Source organism: Rissa tridactyla, chromosome 11, assembly GCF_028500815.1.
Source record: "Rissa tridactyla isolate bRisTri1 chromosome 11, bRisTri1.patW.cur.20221130, whole genome shotgun sequence".
In the NCBI taxonomy this organism is placed as follows: domain Eukaryota; kingdom Metazoa; phylum Chordata; class Aves; order Charadriiformes; family Laridae; genus Rissa; species Rissa tridactyla.
Genome location: NC_071476.1, coordinates 19,076,843 through 19,090,602, shown reverse-complemented (window position 1 = coordinate 19,090,602; position 13,760 = coordinate 19,076,843). Strand labels below are relative to the sequence as shown.

The window sequence follows — 13,760 nt, the reverse complement described above, 5'->3', positions numbered from 1 at the left end:
CGGCGGCGGGAAGCTGCTGAACACCAAACCCTCCCCCAGGATCAGCTTCTGCCCACACATGACAGGAGTGATGCTCCGCAGCACCTTGAACCCTCTAGAACCTGCGCGCTGCCACGAGCATCCACTGGGATGGACACGAATGAGTATGAAGCGGTGGAGGGCAGTGAAGAGACAACCTTCTCTTCAGTGACGGCTCCTGCCTCTCTGCCTGGGCGATGGATGTGCTTCAGAAGTGAAGTTCAGCCCAAAAGCCAGGCGTCCTGGGAGCCACCTGAGCGCAGCCACCTCCGTATTGCCGGTCCAGAGAGACCCCGTCGAGGACAGACGATGCTTTGCTCGCTAATCGCGTTTCAGGACATATAATCCTTACTTCACACTTTTTCCCAGACAATATCTTTCCATATAATCTTAATGATTCCTGCTGCAATAACAAATAGGCAGCCCTGAGAATAACTTCACACTTAATTGCTCGTGCCAAGAATCTCACCACTTGGCCCTTCTTTGGGTGTTTTCCCTCCAATCCATCTGCACAAACAGAAGTGGGCCAGCTCTGCGCCTCAGGAATGAGGAGATAAAAAGGCAATAATTTATTTTTCCACCAAAGCTAGAAGTATTTTATAGAATTTGCTAAAGTTTTTGTTTCAGGAAATTTCATCATGTCTCCAGGAAAAAAAAAAAAAAAAAAGCGCCTAATTGGCCTCAGATTTTCTAACTCCCTTTTCATTTTTGTAATATGAGGAGGTCTAGGTCATCTCAAGGTCACTGCAGTTAGTGTTGCTTTAGTGCACCTCTGTGGATACCTCGTTTCTGCAGCAGTTTTTTCCTTTAAAAACAGCCCCAGCCTGCTGCTGTAACAGCCACTTTCTTTGGCAACCATTTGCATTCCTTTAGCATATGGAAATATTTTTTAAAACACATACCCGTGTATGCTGCTTATAGGTGAAACTCTCCATCAGAAACGGAGCAAATGCTTCTAAGCTATGTGAATGTTATAAAAAAAAAAAAAAAAAAAAATATATATATATATAAAAGAATAAATCCCTCAGCTTTTAACAGAAAGCTGCCATTTCCCATTATCTAGATTGGAATCTTAGTTAATGTCAAAATAAAACGCTGGTGGTTATCAAATTAATAAAAAATGTTTTGCTTGGGAAAAATTTAATTTTACCACCCTCCCAAGACTTCCTGCTGTCTTGATGTGCTGGCTTACAGAGCTTCAGCTGGGGAGTTCATTCCAGCCTGGGGTTAGCTTGATTTTTCTGATCTGTCTCAGCAAAGCTGTGGACTCCAAATCTTTCACCTTAGAAAAAAAATATCATTATGTGGTATCCTGAAAACGGAACAAATGCTGAGGCTGTATCTGCTGTAGAAATGTATATATATTTTTCTAAAATATTATCTATTCTGGACAGATAAGGCCAAAAAAGGATGGGAGAAAGGAGGCACTATCCCTATGTATTTCTAAGGAGCTGCAGCGTGGAGGGAAAAAGCAGTTTACCCCTTGGATAAAGCCTGTGGCTGGATCGGTGCGTTGCATTAACCTCCGTGCCAACGCTGTCTGCGGCAAGGCTTTCCTTCGGACGTGATCATCCCAGGCTGGAGTTACCGGCTGTTTCAGCCTACGTTTACAGCAAAGCTCATGCACCCTACATGTACCCCCACATTATGTCCATCTGATTTTGTCTTTTCGCGATGCTCATGTCAAAAACTGTCAAAATAATGCAAATTCACGAACGAAAGGCCCAAAAGCAAGCGAGAATCGGAGGGGAGAGCCTGGGCAGGCAGAGTGAGGGGGAGGATGCTGCCACACAGATGTGCTTCCTGATCCCGTTCTCAACACACTACGCAATCTTGTAAATCTTCTATTAATGTTGAGAAAAGACAAACTGGCTCGGGGAGAGAGGAGAGAAACGGAGAGGATGGCGCAGCGTGCTCCTTAGCGTGGTCTGCCCCGGCAACAGCCATGGAGCATCTTCCGAAGCACAGGAGAGGCTCGGTGGGAACGCGGAGCAGCTCAAAGAGCAGGGCACAGCAGCAGGCAGCTGCCGAGCGGCTGGGATGGTGAGCTTCATCACCGCGTACCTCTGCCAAATTCATGGGGACAGCCGCCGGGTTAAAGGCTGGGACGGGACCTCGGAAGACGATGATACTACGCCAGGGAGTTTAATTATAAGCAGGACTTGGAAAAAGATTGGTGTGGAAGTGCTTGTGTTCACATGGGAGAATTTTTGGACTTTTTTTTTTTTTTTTAAAGCGAGCATGTGGTTAAGAGAGTGCCAGGCTGGGCCTCAGTAATGAGGTATCTGTGTATTTATTTGTTAAAACAAAGCAAAAAAAGGGGGGGAAAAAAGGATGTATAAGAGTGACCGTGCTGCAGTTTGAATCTCTTGCTTGCCAGAGATGCACTGATGGTCCTCACGTCCTCCTGTGGGATTTCGGGTCGCACCAGCAGTCCCTCTGGAAATGTGACAAAGGCATGGGTTTGGGTGCGTGTGCGCTGTGAGTTTGCGTTGTTCACCTCGCAAAAATGTTGTCTTTTCACTCAGCAGCATCCTCGCTGCTCCGTGAAAAAGCCGCTGCGTGCCCACTGCCAGTGCCACCTTAAGAGGAAGCTGCGCCGGCCTGAAAGGCGAGAGAGGTCAGACTTTGCTTTACTAAAGATCGCATTTCAGCAAACGGAAAGGCCATAAATGCCTGCACTGGTTGTCTTGACAGGGCTTGGAAAGCAAACTGGAACGGAAGGAGAGAAATCATATATTCGGGGCAAGAGCAGCAATGAAAGCAATACCAAAATGAGCCCTGCGTGACCAGCAAGGCAAATAGCGACGCTGAAGAATGAATTAATTTTTCCTTCAAGGCCACGCTGGCGGGGCCGGGTTGGCTGCAGAGGCGCGGGATTAGCAGGTGTTTGAGATGATTTTCTCACCGTGACCAGCACGTTAATGCTGTCAGGTGCAAGCATGTGCTGGCTCACATGTCCTCCTCGTAGCACCTTGCGCTTTGAGGTCGCTTGGGAAGATCTCGGTGAGCTCTCCAGAGCAGAGAAAACAGGCATCCGGTTTTATTTCTGTAAGAGGAACACTCTCGGTACTGTTGCTGGGCAAGAAAACAGACTGGGTGCCCCCTTGGTGTATTTGCCAGGATGCACGCCATCCCGAAACGTGGATATTCGCCGTTTTGAGCCTGCATATACGAACTGGTTTCTTGTACTGCGTCTGTCTCGTCTGTACTGCCCCTTCTGATTATCTACATACTTGAGGTCTTTTTACCTTGCATGATCTGTGGGGAAAATGCTAAGCCTGCAGGCATTTTGCACTAGAATTTTTGTGTTTTGGATACAGTGGGGCCCTGTTTAACACAGCGGCAGGGTGTAAACGCGTGGGCAAAATGCCCTAAACTGCCCAGTGACGTTTTGTTGCAATGACAAGTCATACCATCAAACAGGTCCCACAAAGACCTGCCTGTGCTGGTGGTTTGGTATTTTTCCTGTGGTTCTTTTGGAGTGCAGTTATTTTGCATGGATGCAAGAGGGAAAGCGAATATAGATACTGTATTTGGGTAAGAAACCTTAGAGCAGCCTAATTTCTGGGGGAACCACGCCTTAGAGCAGAACTTCTCCCTTTTCTGTGTTTCTTTTTTGCTGATTTTCTGGTTGCTGTTGGTCTGAGATGTACCTGTGTCAGTAATAGTGGGTTTGGGTTCTCTGCGTGCAAAGAAAGAAAAAAAAGGGAAGAAAGAAAGTAATATGCTGTGAGCAGAACCTCACAGAAATAGAAGTAGCCTGAAATGTCATGATTATTTCTCTGTTCTTAATTCCAATGTTAGTATAAATTGTCCCAATAGATCACTGTATGGTTTAGGACTTCGTAAATCCTGATCCTAATGTTTAAGCCAGTTTTTATCCCTAGTGGTTTAACGTCAAAACCTCTTCTTCTGCCTACCTGAGTCATAATTGGAGAGAATGTATTCCTGTTTTAGTGATGGCAAGCATCTCTTCTTTGAAAGCCTTTACAAGTGAAAGCCTTTTACTAAGTCTGGCTTTGCCAGATTATTTCCTTGGTATAAACTCTGCCCGGATACCGTTTCAGATGGTATTTGAAGTGGTGGGGTGGATACCCGAGCTGGGAGGAAGAGCTGAAGCAGGGGCAGAGCTGCTGAGCAGCATGTGCCGGTGGGTACCATCCCGCGTGCGGCGATGGGGGCTCCTCTTCGCTTCAGGTGCTTCATGGCTTGACGCGAATCGTTTCACTCGGCCACAACAGGACCTTGATCTCGCTTAGGGGCCCTTATTCCACAGCCATATACAAAGGAAAATTTTGTAGCTATTATTCCAGGGCTTAAGTTCTCTCTCTCACGACCAGACACATGGCCTAATATCTGTTGGCAAGCTGGGAATACAAAATGAAACACCATTATATATGATCTATTTACAGCTGCGTATGTGCTGGTGCCGATCCATCTGTGTTTCAGGCCGTGTGCCACCTGGGCTACAGCGGGAGGGAAGCCCAGCTAGAAAACAAGTTTGCAGAGCAACTCGTTTCTACTGATGATCTTGGGTAAGATCTTTCACCCTTCACTTTTCTCCTGCATCTGATGACCACTGCGAGACCGAAGCCAGGTTATTAGCTTTGAACGGTTAGTTCCAACAGAGTTCAGCCCTCGTTTAGGGACCAAGGTGGGTGGCTGGGCTTTCAAAAGGGCTCTCTGCGTCTGGTATCACATGCTTTTGAAAACCTGAGCCCTGTACAGCGCTGAATTTAAACAAAGCTTTTGAAAATTGTGCCTCACTTGTGGTTGCTGAAAGGTGTGGATCCCGCATGGTGATAAAGTCAAGTGTCCTTCCAGCTGGTATGGGACCCTCGTACCCAGCTGGTGTTCTGATGCTTTGTTTGCACCTTCTGCTTCATCCTTACCATGTTTTGCCATATTAGGCAAATAACAGAACTGACCTAGAAGCCTGTAATAAATGCTGTATTTTTCTTCTGTTGATGAGTTTCCTGCAAATACCCATTTCTAAGAGGCTGCTAGTCAGAACTGGCTGAACACTCCATACAAATGTATTTCAGCTTGCAGAGTGCTGGTGAATTATTTGCCGTGACTAGCCTTTGGCTATTTACTGCGAGTTATGCAGAGCGAGTGATTAATCATGTACGTTGGGTGCTTTTGTTTTGTTTTGCTTTTTCGCTCCACGACCGGATAACTGAAACAAGAGGAGTGAAATGAGGAAATTCAAGTTGCCACATAAAGACTTCCAGCATGAATGCTGGAGCCAACACACATTCATGTGAGAGCTGGCGAGACTTTTACTTCTTCCACTACCTCTATGACATTTTGGCAATTCCTGAGCCCATTGCTGAGCTTTTAACTTGTCCCATGTGACACAATCCAAGTATGCTGGGCCATGCTCCTTCTCAGTTACTGCAGTGATAGAACCAGGCGTCCAGATGATACTCCTCTTTAAGGAAAATCAATATTTTTTTGTGCAGGAGCTTCCCGGACTGGATATGTGTCTTTTTTGCTCAGCCAACGCTGCGGTGCGGTGTGAGAAGAGCATCAGCGTTCATGTGAACAACAAGGCCATGAGAGTTCAAGGGAAATGGGGACACAACCCTAAGGCAAGTTTTATTTTAGCTTATTTTGAGATAGTTCAAGCTCACCTGTGCCAAACCAGTGGCTTTAATTCCCCGTCTTTGAGGAGAGCTCGGCATAAATCCAGCACAATTCCCAGTAATAAACTCCCCAGTGGGAGCAGGATCACGTTGGTTAGGAAGTGTACGTGGTGTTGTATGGGCTGACAGCATGAGGACTCTTCTCAGCTGAGACCTTCTGCTTGTCCCAGTCACGTACAGGCTGGTGCATGCTCTGCTTTGGCTGAGTTTGGGGTAAGCAAAGTGGCTTATCAAACGGGAAAATTTGGGCACTAGGTGGGGACTAGTTTGAACCGAAATGTTACTTGCGCATGCAATATGAAAACTATTGATTTAAAGCATGTGGTGCAGTGACCTCAAGCCCACAGTTAGCTTAAACTAGCAGATGTATACAGCTGAAGTAGCTACTGCACTCTTCCCCCTCCCCCACCCCGCCCCGTATAATCAGGTTTTATTCCTTATGTGTATATCATTACCTAGCTCCTTCTTAGCAGCATCCCAGAAGCTATTTCTTGTAAATAGTTTGTGAGCACCTTCAAGAAGAACCTCTTCCCAAATGCATACCCTCCAACTTTGCCTGGGGATAAAGATTCCCTGCCTCCTGGAGTAGGTGGGTTGGGGTTTTTTTGTCCTCATTTTGAACTCATAGGCAAAGGTTTTGGAAAATGTGATTTTGGAAATCAGAGTGGTTGAAGATTAATTTAGAGGCATTGTTGAACTGCTTTGCAACCCAGGTATTGAATTTCCAGCAGCTCAAGTCATACCCCAGAATAGAAATGTTTAAAATAATGAGCTGTTCTTTGAAATTTTTACTTACGCTATCATCTATTATCTTTTCATACTTTCATTCACAGAATAAAAACCACATTCAACTGCAACTGTGATTTGGGGCAGAAGGTACAAAATGGAAGACAGAAAGAGCCAGCCAGTGCTTTGTCAAACCTGGAACCCACGTGCGAGGCAAAACGAGGGTAAGAAAAGGAGCAGAGAAGCTGGCACGTGCAAATTCATTTAATTGTTCTTCCGGGATGTTCAAGTTAATTTATACCTGGATCTTTGACCACATCTTTAATCTCGGTTAGTTTGTTACACGTTCTCATTGCACAGTTGTTAGCCGTGTGTGGGTTTGTTTTGTGCTTCCTTCCTTGGACTACTTGTCTGGATTGTTTCCTTCATAGGGAGGAAGAGTGGAGTCTACTTTCAAAATCTCTCTTACTCTTAAGTTATTTACACCCTTGGACAGGATTTTGATGGCAAAGCTGACGCTAATAGCAGGTGCAGATCTATTTTCAGAGCTACAGCAAGATCAGCACTGTCTCTCAGCACCTCCAGCCAACAGCAGTCGGTTCACTGCCCAAAGCGTCCCATGACACTGCGATTCGAAGTCCTAACTCTTCCCAGCACAAAATGGGGCCCCACTGCAGAGAACATGAGCTTGCCACGCAACTTGGAAATGCTTTCTCTCCCACCTGTCTCAGCTGTTGATTAAGTAGGTTGTTCTCCTCACTTATTTTTGGGGCCCAGACCAACTGGGGTTGTCTCGCTGACGAAGAGAGTTGAAGGGGTCCCTATCTGCTTATCGCGCTTGAAAGGAACGGCTAGCAGTTAGGCAGACCAGGCGCATCTCCCCTCTCCCCGGTGAAGCCACTCACTCGCTTCTAAAGAGCGTCTGAGTGCTCAAATAAAAGCACTTTCAAATAAAGCTGCTTTCAAAACTATACAGGGAAATGAAAAGTTGTGTAAAATCCCAAAGGAAGCAGAAAGTATTACTTTTTTTTCTTCAAAATGAAATAAAACTTCAGAGCTTACCTCGTATCTTTTTGGCTAGTCCTGCTCCACTGCTTTATCATGTTGGCTTATGCACATCCATTGCCATTGTTCCATCTGCTATTATCAAGAATGCGAGCCTTTCTTTTGGGAAATGGGCTTTATTTGCTAACTTGTCTTCTCCCTTTTGGCTTGGCCGTGAAATCGTATAATAAAAAATCACACACAAAACCAGTCTCTTTAAAATTTCATTTGCTTCACGAAATAAGGAGTTTGGTGATATTGCTGATGAAAAGGGAGGGGCAGATAGCTCTGAAAATATACTGTAGCTATTTCAAGCAGCTGGTGAAATGTGAAAGTTTACCAGGATGAACCATTTTATAGCGCTTTAGTTTCTCCAGTTTGGCCCCAAAGACAACCAGAAATAGAGCAAAATATTAAATTATAAATGGATTCTTAAGGCACGTATAAAGAATAAAACTGGCGAGATGAAATCGGGCACCTCCAGGGAGTATATCCTATCCCATCCCTTGTCTAATTCCAGTGATTTGCGTGAAGCAAAGTTCCTTATGTTGGGGATTGCACAACTTTTGTGGTGTTACATGCAATTACCTTTTACTGCCTAGACAAACTGTCAGAGCATAAACCTGAGGTTTTCCATGTAATGTTCCAGATGCACATCCCCCTTGAAAAAAGCCCATCATTCAGCTTATTTATAGCTGAATAAAAAACAATGCCTCCAAATAGAAGTCAAAGTTCAGAGGGATCAGCTAGTACAGCATTTTAAAGCCTAGTTCTCAGCAGGTTATAGGGCTGGGGAGAGGCCATAATAGGATATTGAAATGTTTTTCTTTTTCAGACTTGGCAATAAATTCCTTGACATCCCGTTATAATTTTATGAGCTGGTTGAGATTGTCGTATTGCGTTAGCTCCTGAGAAGCCTCCATGCAGGGAGGAGCACAAGCCTGTGCCTGCTGTCCACCTACGCGCAACGCCGGAGATAAGTGGGTAGGTTTTTGACTCATCTACCTGTGTGGAAGGAGATAATTGAAGCGAACTGCCCAACCGGTGTGGAATTTTAGTGCCACAAGGGGCTATCTCAGATCCTTTGGAAATCCTGGTCTGAATCTTGAATGCCGGTGCCAGTTCACACATGGAAACACGGCTGTGGAAGCCAAAACCAAAGGAATGAATATGTGAGCAGGAGCTAGCCATCCAGGCTGCTGCAGTTGTCCCGTGTGCGGACTTGTATCAGATGATATTGCAGCCCGTGGTGATCTGCAAACAGGCCCACTGCGAACTGATTTTGCATCTGTTTGGTTAAAAAAAGGCTTTAGCAGTCCACCTTCCATGCCTTCTCTGAGTGTTTTATGTGCTGCTTCCCTTCATGCAAAGTAAACAAGTAAATGGGCTGAAGGGAATTTTCTATGTGGTAGTTATATACATGACAAAAATGCACATACGACCTGTCATCTGTTTCTTTTTCCCAATGAACTGCAAAATCAACACACACAAATATGTTTATATGAACAGGCCAGAAAAACAGCTGGTTCATCAAATAAAAAGCGGCATGCTTGGCACTGCTAGGCCAAGTGTTCAACTGGATCCCATGTATTTATAAAGTGAGAAAGTAGAGCATATTTGAAAATGCAGGTGTATAAATATTTCTGCCAGACCTTTTGGAGCATTTGAAGTCTCCCTCAAGCCGCTGCTCTGACTCACCACTTTCCAGCATGTGGGGAATGCTGCCTGGTGGGCAGCAGCAGGCCAGATCCTGGAGACAACCTTGGCTGGGGCTGCGTTGCCCCAAGGGGGCTTTGCCCGAGGAGGACACTGGAGGACACCCCTGACCTCAGCCTGGCTGGAGGATCACGATGGAGGGGGGGCCAAGCAGCAATCAAAGGCCGGGGTGGAAGCCTCATCCAGGGTGGAAGCAGTAGGTTGAATCTCTGGAGGTGCTTCGGGCAGATGTGGAGCTGAGCGTTTGTTTCCTTGGCCTGCCATCCGTGGAAGAAGGCTGCGACTTAACTGCCAACATGGAAAAACCGTCTCAGTTCTTCAGTCTAAACTTCAAAGACAGTCGTTATATTTAATGCTACAAACCCCCTAATAATCCCAAGGAGGGAGAGCGGAGCAACAACGTTGGCACGCGGACACAAGCTGCCGGCGCAGTGCAAATATTACATTAGATACTTCCCAGCTATGACTTCCTCTGGGGTGCTGTCACTGCCGCGCATGGAAAAGTAAATCCTTTCATAATAAAACACATGCAGGCACATGTACACGCACACGCCCAGGCACGCACCTGCAGAGCCATAACCCAGCAGCTGCATAACGCCGGCTTTCTCAGCAAAGCTCATGTGAGATCTCCGTCCGCTATAGAACGATCCTGCGGTTTACCTAAGCTGCAGCCAGCCAACGCAGGGTAATACGCTTATACAAAATATGTTTTCCAATATTTCATCTCCTTTTCTGTATGTAGCTAGAGTGTCCACGACTAAATAAAACAATTATTAGCAGCTTTTTCTCAGTTATAGCCTTTTTTTGTTTAAACGGGCCTTCTACATGGAAAGTTTGACCAGGTAATGAAGAACTTTTGATTCGAAGGGACAGAAAGAAGTGTAAGATCTACGGTAGAATTTGAAATCACAGCAATGTTCAGTAGCCTGAAGCTCCAAAGCCGCTTGAGCATTGTCAGACAAGCAGAGCCAACCCTGTCTTCAGAGGACATCTGGCAATTTTTGTGCCCAACTAAATTTCGCAGGCAAACACATTGAGAGGGAGAAAGGGAACCCAGAAGTTAGTTGTAATATTAATGCTATTCCACAGTTAACAAAAAAAAGATATTTTAAGCTACAGAGCTGATGATAAACTTTCATGCCAGCAGTGGAAGCGTTACAGTTCTACCAAACTCTGGTGTCAGTTTTACTTCAGGAGCCCTGTGAGCGTGTCCTGCCTCTGCCAGTCTGGCGATTGCACTGCCTCAATCCTGTTACTAAAAGGCCAAATCTTGATCTATTTTTGGTATTCCTGAGTGTAAAGTTAAGTCTGCATGCAAACGTGTCCTGGGTCAAGGCCTGAGAAGGATCTTCAGCTTTGAAAAAAAATAATGTTGAAGACATGATCTTGCTCTATGGAAAATTGTGGCACAACTCCTGATTCTTTCAAAAGGAGCTGGGCTGTGCCCGTGGCATTTAGGCTATGTGGTCTGTAAATTGCCTTGGACCGAAGATTGATTTAGAAATTTGAGAATATTGTTTCTTTAGCTCACGGTGAAGGAGCTCTCTAATCTGACCAATGAGATATTTCAGCTGGGATAAAGGACGTCATGAATTTTACCTTGTTACAAAGGTGATCTGAAGAAATCACACATGGGTGCTATGCTATTAGAAGTTAATCTCTTAGAGTTTATTTTCATTATATTATTAGAATTTTCTAATTTTTGTAAACTCTACAGAAGAGCTCATCTAGCTTCCACTGACTCTCAACAAAGGCATAATAAACCCCTGAACTGGATCTGTTCCCACGAGTCCTGCCAGTTGCACCTCTCCCTTGCTCATCATGACGCTCATGAAAGCCACTAGATGTCACTACTATATTGCATTGACAAAGTTAAAATAATATTTTTCTGGCAGTAAATGTCCTGACTCATAAGGAAGTTGGGTTATAAAAGCCGTGGATAGTTTGGATTCCTTCCAGTTAAAAAACAAAACAAAACTTTTTTTTTTTTTTCTAAAAATATTGGATCCAAGTTCAAAACAGTCATTTAACAAATAACATTGACTTGTATTTTAAGAGGAAAAATACTTTGAAGTTAATACCAAGTAAAGAAACATGGTCTGTGGCTCTGTGAGCTGAGATGATGGGAAAAAATTATATCTGAAGGTCTACAGTGCTAAAGACGAGGCTTGACTAAATGCAGGGTTGGGGACATTTAGGAATACTCATATTCTCTTGCTCAACCAGAAAGCGAGGCAAAAGGCCAGTGAAATAATAGTAATAGCAGTAATAATATTGTATATTTATATGGTGCCTTTCATCTCCCAGGTTTCCACGCTGCAGTGTCTAGCTGACTGCAGATACAATAATCACTTCACTCACCACTGAGAAGGAACCACCCTTGGCAAGGCCGCGGCAGCTGTCAAACAGCACATTAGGCATCGCTGCCCCAATTCAAAAGATCACGAGGGCATTTTTGAAGCAGGTAAAGCGTATTTTCACGGGCCAGCTCTGCATTTGTCCTTATTGCTGGGGCTAATTCAAGTTCTCTCCTATGTTTCTCTCTGCTGGAGGGGGATGTGTGTGTGTGTGTGTGTTTTGGCTTTCTTTTGTTTGGTTTAAGACTTTGGTTATTGAAAAATTGGCAGGTGAACTCTCAACTTTTTAACCCTTCCTGGGAAGAAATTTAATGTGTCTCAAGTGGCCACCCAATTATACCTTACTGTTACCTAACTGAATCCTTATGTTTTTCTCCTGATGTCACCTAGGCAAGAACCAGCCAGCTCAGACTTACACTGCCACAGGTAACAAACATGCTCAGCTCTTGATGGTAGAAGGCACAGAGAATGTCCTAAATTCTAATAGGAAAATGCTCAGCTGAGGTAGGGCCTCCCTTCTCTGTCTTAAGGAAGCTCTTTTTTGAAGATGAAGAATGCAAGGTTCTTTTGAGATCAGATGGGATGGGATGGGAAGGGAGGGGAGGGGTATTTTTGCCCCATGTGAACCCTTTGCCTTTTGTCTACCAGTAAGTGATCCGGGCATCTTCATGCAATTTGGCAACCAGCGTTTTGGTATGGATGTGAGAGCGCATGTTAGAAGGGCAGCCATTTTTGTCAGTGTAGGATCCTTTCCCCACCCATTCTTGATTTTGTTATCACAGTAGAATTAGCTGAAGTTATTGGTATTTTACAGAGGAGCATTTTACACTGGGTCATGCTGCACAACATGAGGGGGGTCTCATGGACCTTTCACTCCAGGTAAACATAGCTGGCCTGTGAGTCCTTGCCCAGGAAGATGGAGAAGAACCATTCTGTACTACTACTGGCACATGTGCTCACTGAGAGAAAGCAATCAGGTTCTCTGTCAGGACTTGAGGAGTTTTAGTCTGTGTCTGCTGTGTAACACGAGTGGGCTATTGCATAAAACGAGTGTAATCTGTGCTCTGGCTTTCAGCCACAAGGGAGGAACTAGTTAACTGGCATCAAAGGTAGGTGAGATGTTTTTTGAAGTGTCTGGAGCTGGGCTGGACACAATGCCTGAGGAAAAAGCCCACTACACAGGGGCTACACTTTGCAGGGAAAGTGCCTACTGCGTGCCTGCTCTTCTCCAATAATGCCTCTGTTTTAACGTTAGGATAACTGCGGTGGATAAATCTATGGTTTGGAAAGCACTTTGGGGCTAATGGTGCTGTATCACTGTAGGCTTCTATTAAATAGCCGGTATTAAGCAAAAAACTCTTCCAAAGATACTCACAGACACATACTGTAACTAAAACTGGAGGGAAAGCTAATCGGTCTCTCTCCTGATGGGTAGTACTACAGAGTTTGTATGTTCTAGGTCTAGCTAAACTCCCAGACGGAGAAGGAATGAGACAGAGAAACAAGGCAAAGGCAAGAATAACTCACTTCCCTGGCTCAAGTTACCGACAAAGGCATGAAAGCCTCAGCCTGTAGTATAAATTATGACCTATCAACTCAACCAGAGTCATAATAAGAAGGGAGGAATCAGATGAGTAAGGCAATAGGGGAAAAGCAAATACTGTGAGTAATGGCAACAAGAGGTTAGTTCCCTAGAAGTTGTCTAACCACATTAGATAGCACAGCTTAGTGACTGAGTCTGGGCCCAGTGTCTAGAGAATAAATCAAATGGGTTTTTTGTTGTTGATAAAACATTTTCTCCACAGCAGATGGATTTAATATTTCCTGGATCCATACAGTTCAAGACTTCGAGTGGGGATGCTTTTCCAGGAGTGCATTATTGATGGCTTCGTTTCCAAGGGATGCAAACTCAGAGAGTTCTCCTAGGACTTGTTGCTATAAACTGCTAAGTGAGGATTTTTGTCTCTCTCTTCTTTGTTTCCTCCCTCCATTTGTTGACTTAAGTGTTTGCTCCTGATCCACTTCACTTCTCTGGGACCAGTTAATTCCTCTTAGTTCTTTTACTTGCTTCTCTCCTTTGCTCCTCCTTCGGCGTCACTTCCGCACCTCTCATCTGCCTGGGTTGTGGGGACTAGCCTAGATTTCGCCAGACTGACAGCGGTAGCAGGCAGTGCTGGTGTCGGTGTGCCACGGAGCTCCCCCTCACTCCATGTCCCGGCTCCCTTCCTCCCCAGTAGCTCCCAAGTCA

The 13,760-nt window shown here is 45.0% G+C and overlaps 2 long non-coding RNA genes across 2 annotated transcripts; both read left to right on the top strand.

The window, feature by feature from the left end:
• Positions 1-2,738: 2,738 nt before the first annotated feature.
• On the top strand, positions 2,739-5,615 carry LOC128916358 (uncharacterized). The gene is made up of 3 exons (XR_008468942.1): positions 2,739-3,259; positions 4,434-4,556; positions 5,487-5,615. It is a non-coding gene; the product is annotated as an uncharacterized LOC128916358 (long non-coding RNA).
• An 891-nt stretch (positions 5,616-6,506) lies between these two features.
• Positions 6,507-12,084, top strand: LOC128916357 (uncharacterized). Its single transcript, XR_008468941.1, has 3 exons — positions 6,507-7,137; positions 8,275-8,423; positions 11,463-12,084. It is a non-coding gene; the product is annotated as an uncharacterized LOC128916357 (long non-coding RNA).
• The last annotated feature ends 1,676 nt before the right edge of the window (positions 12,085-13,760 follow it).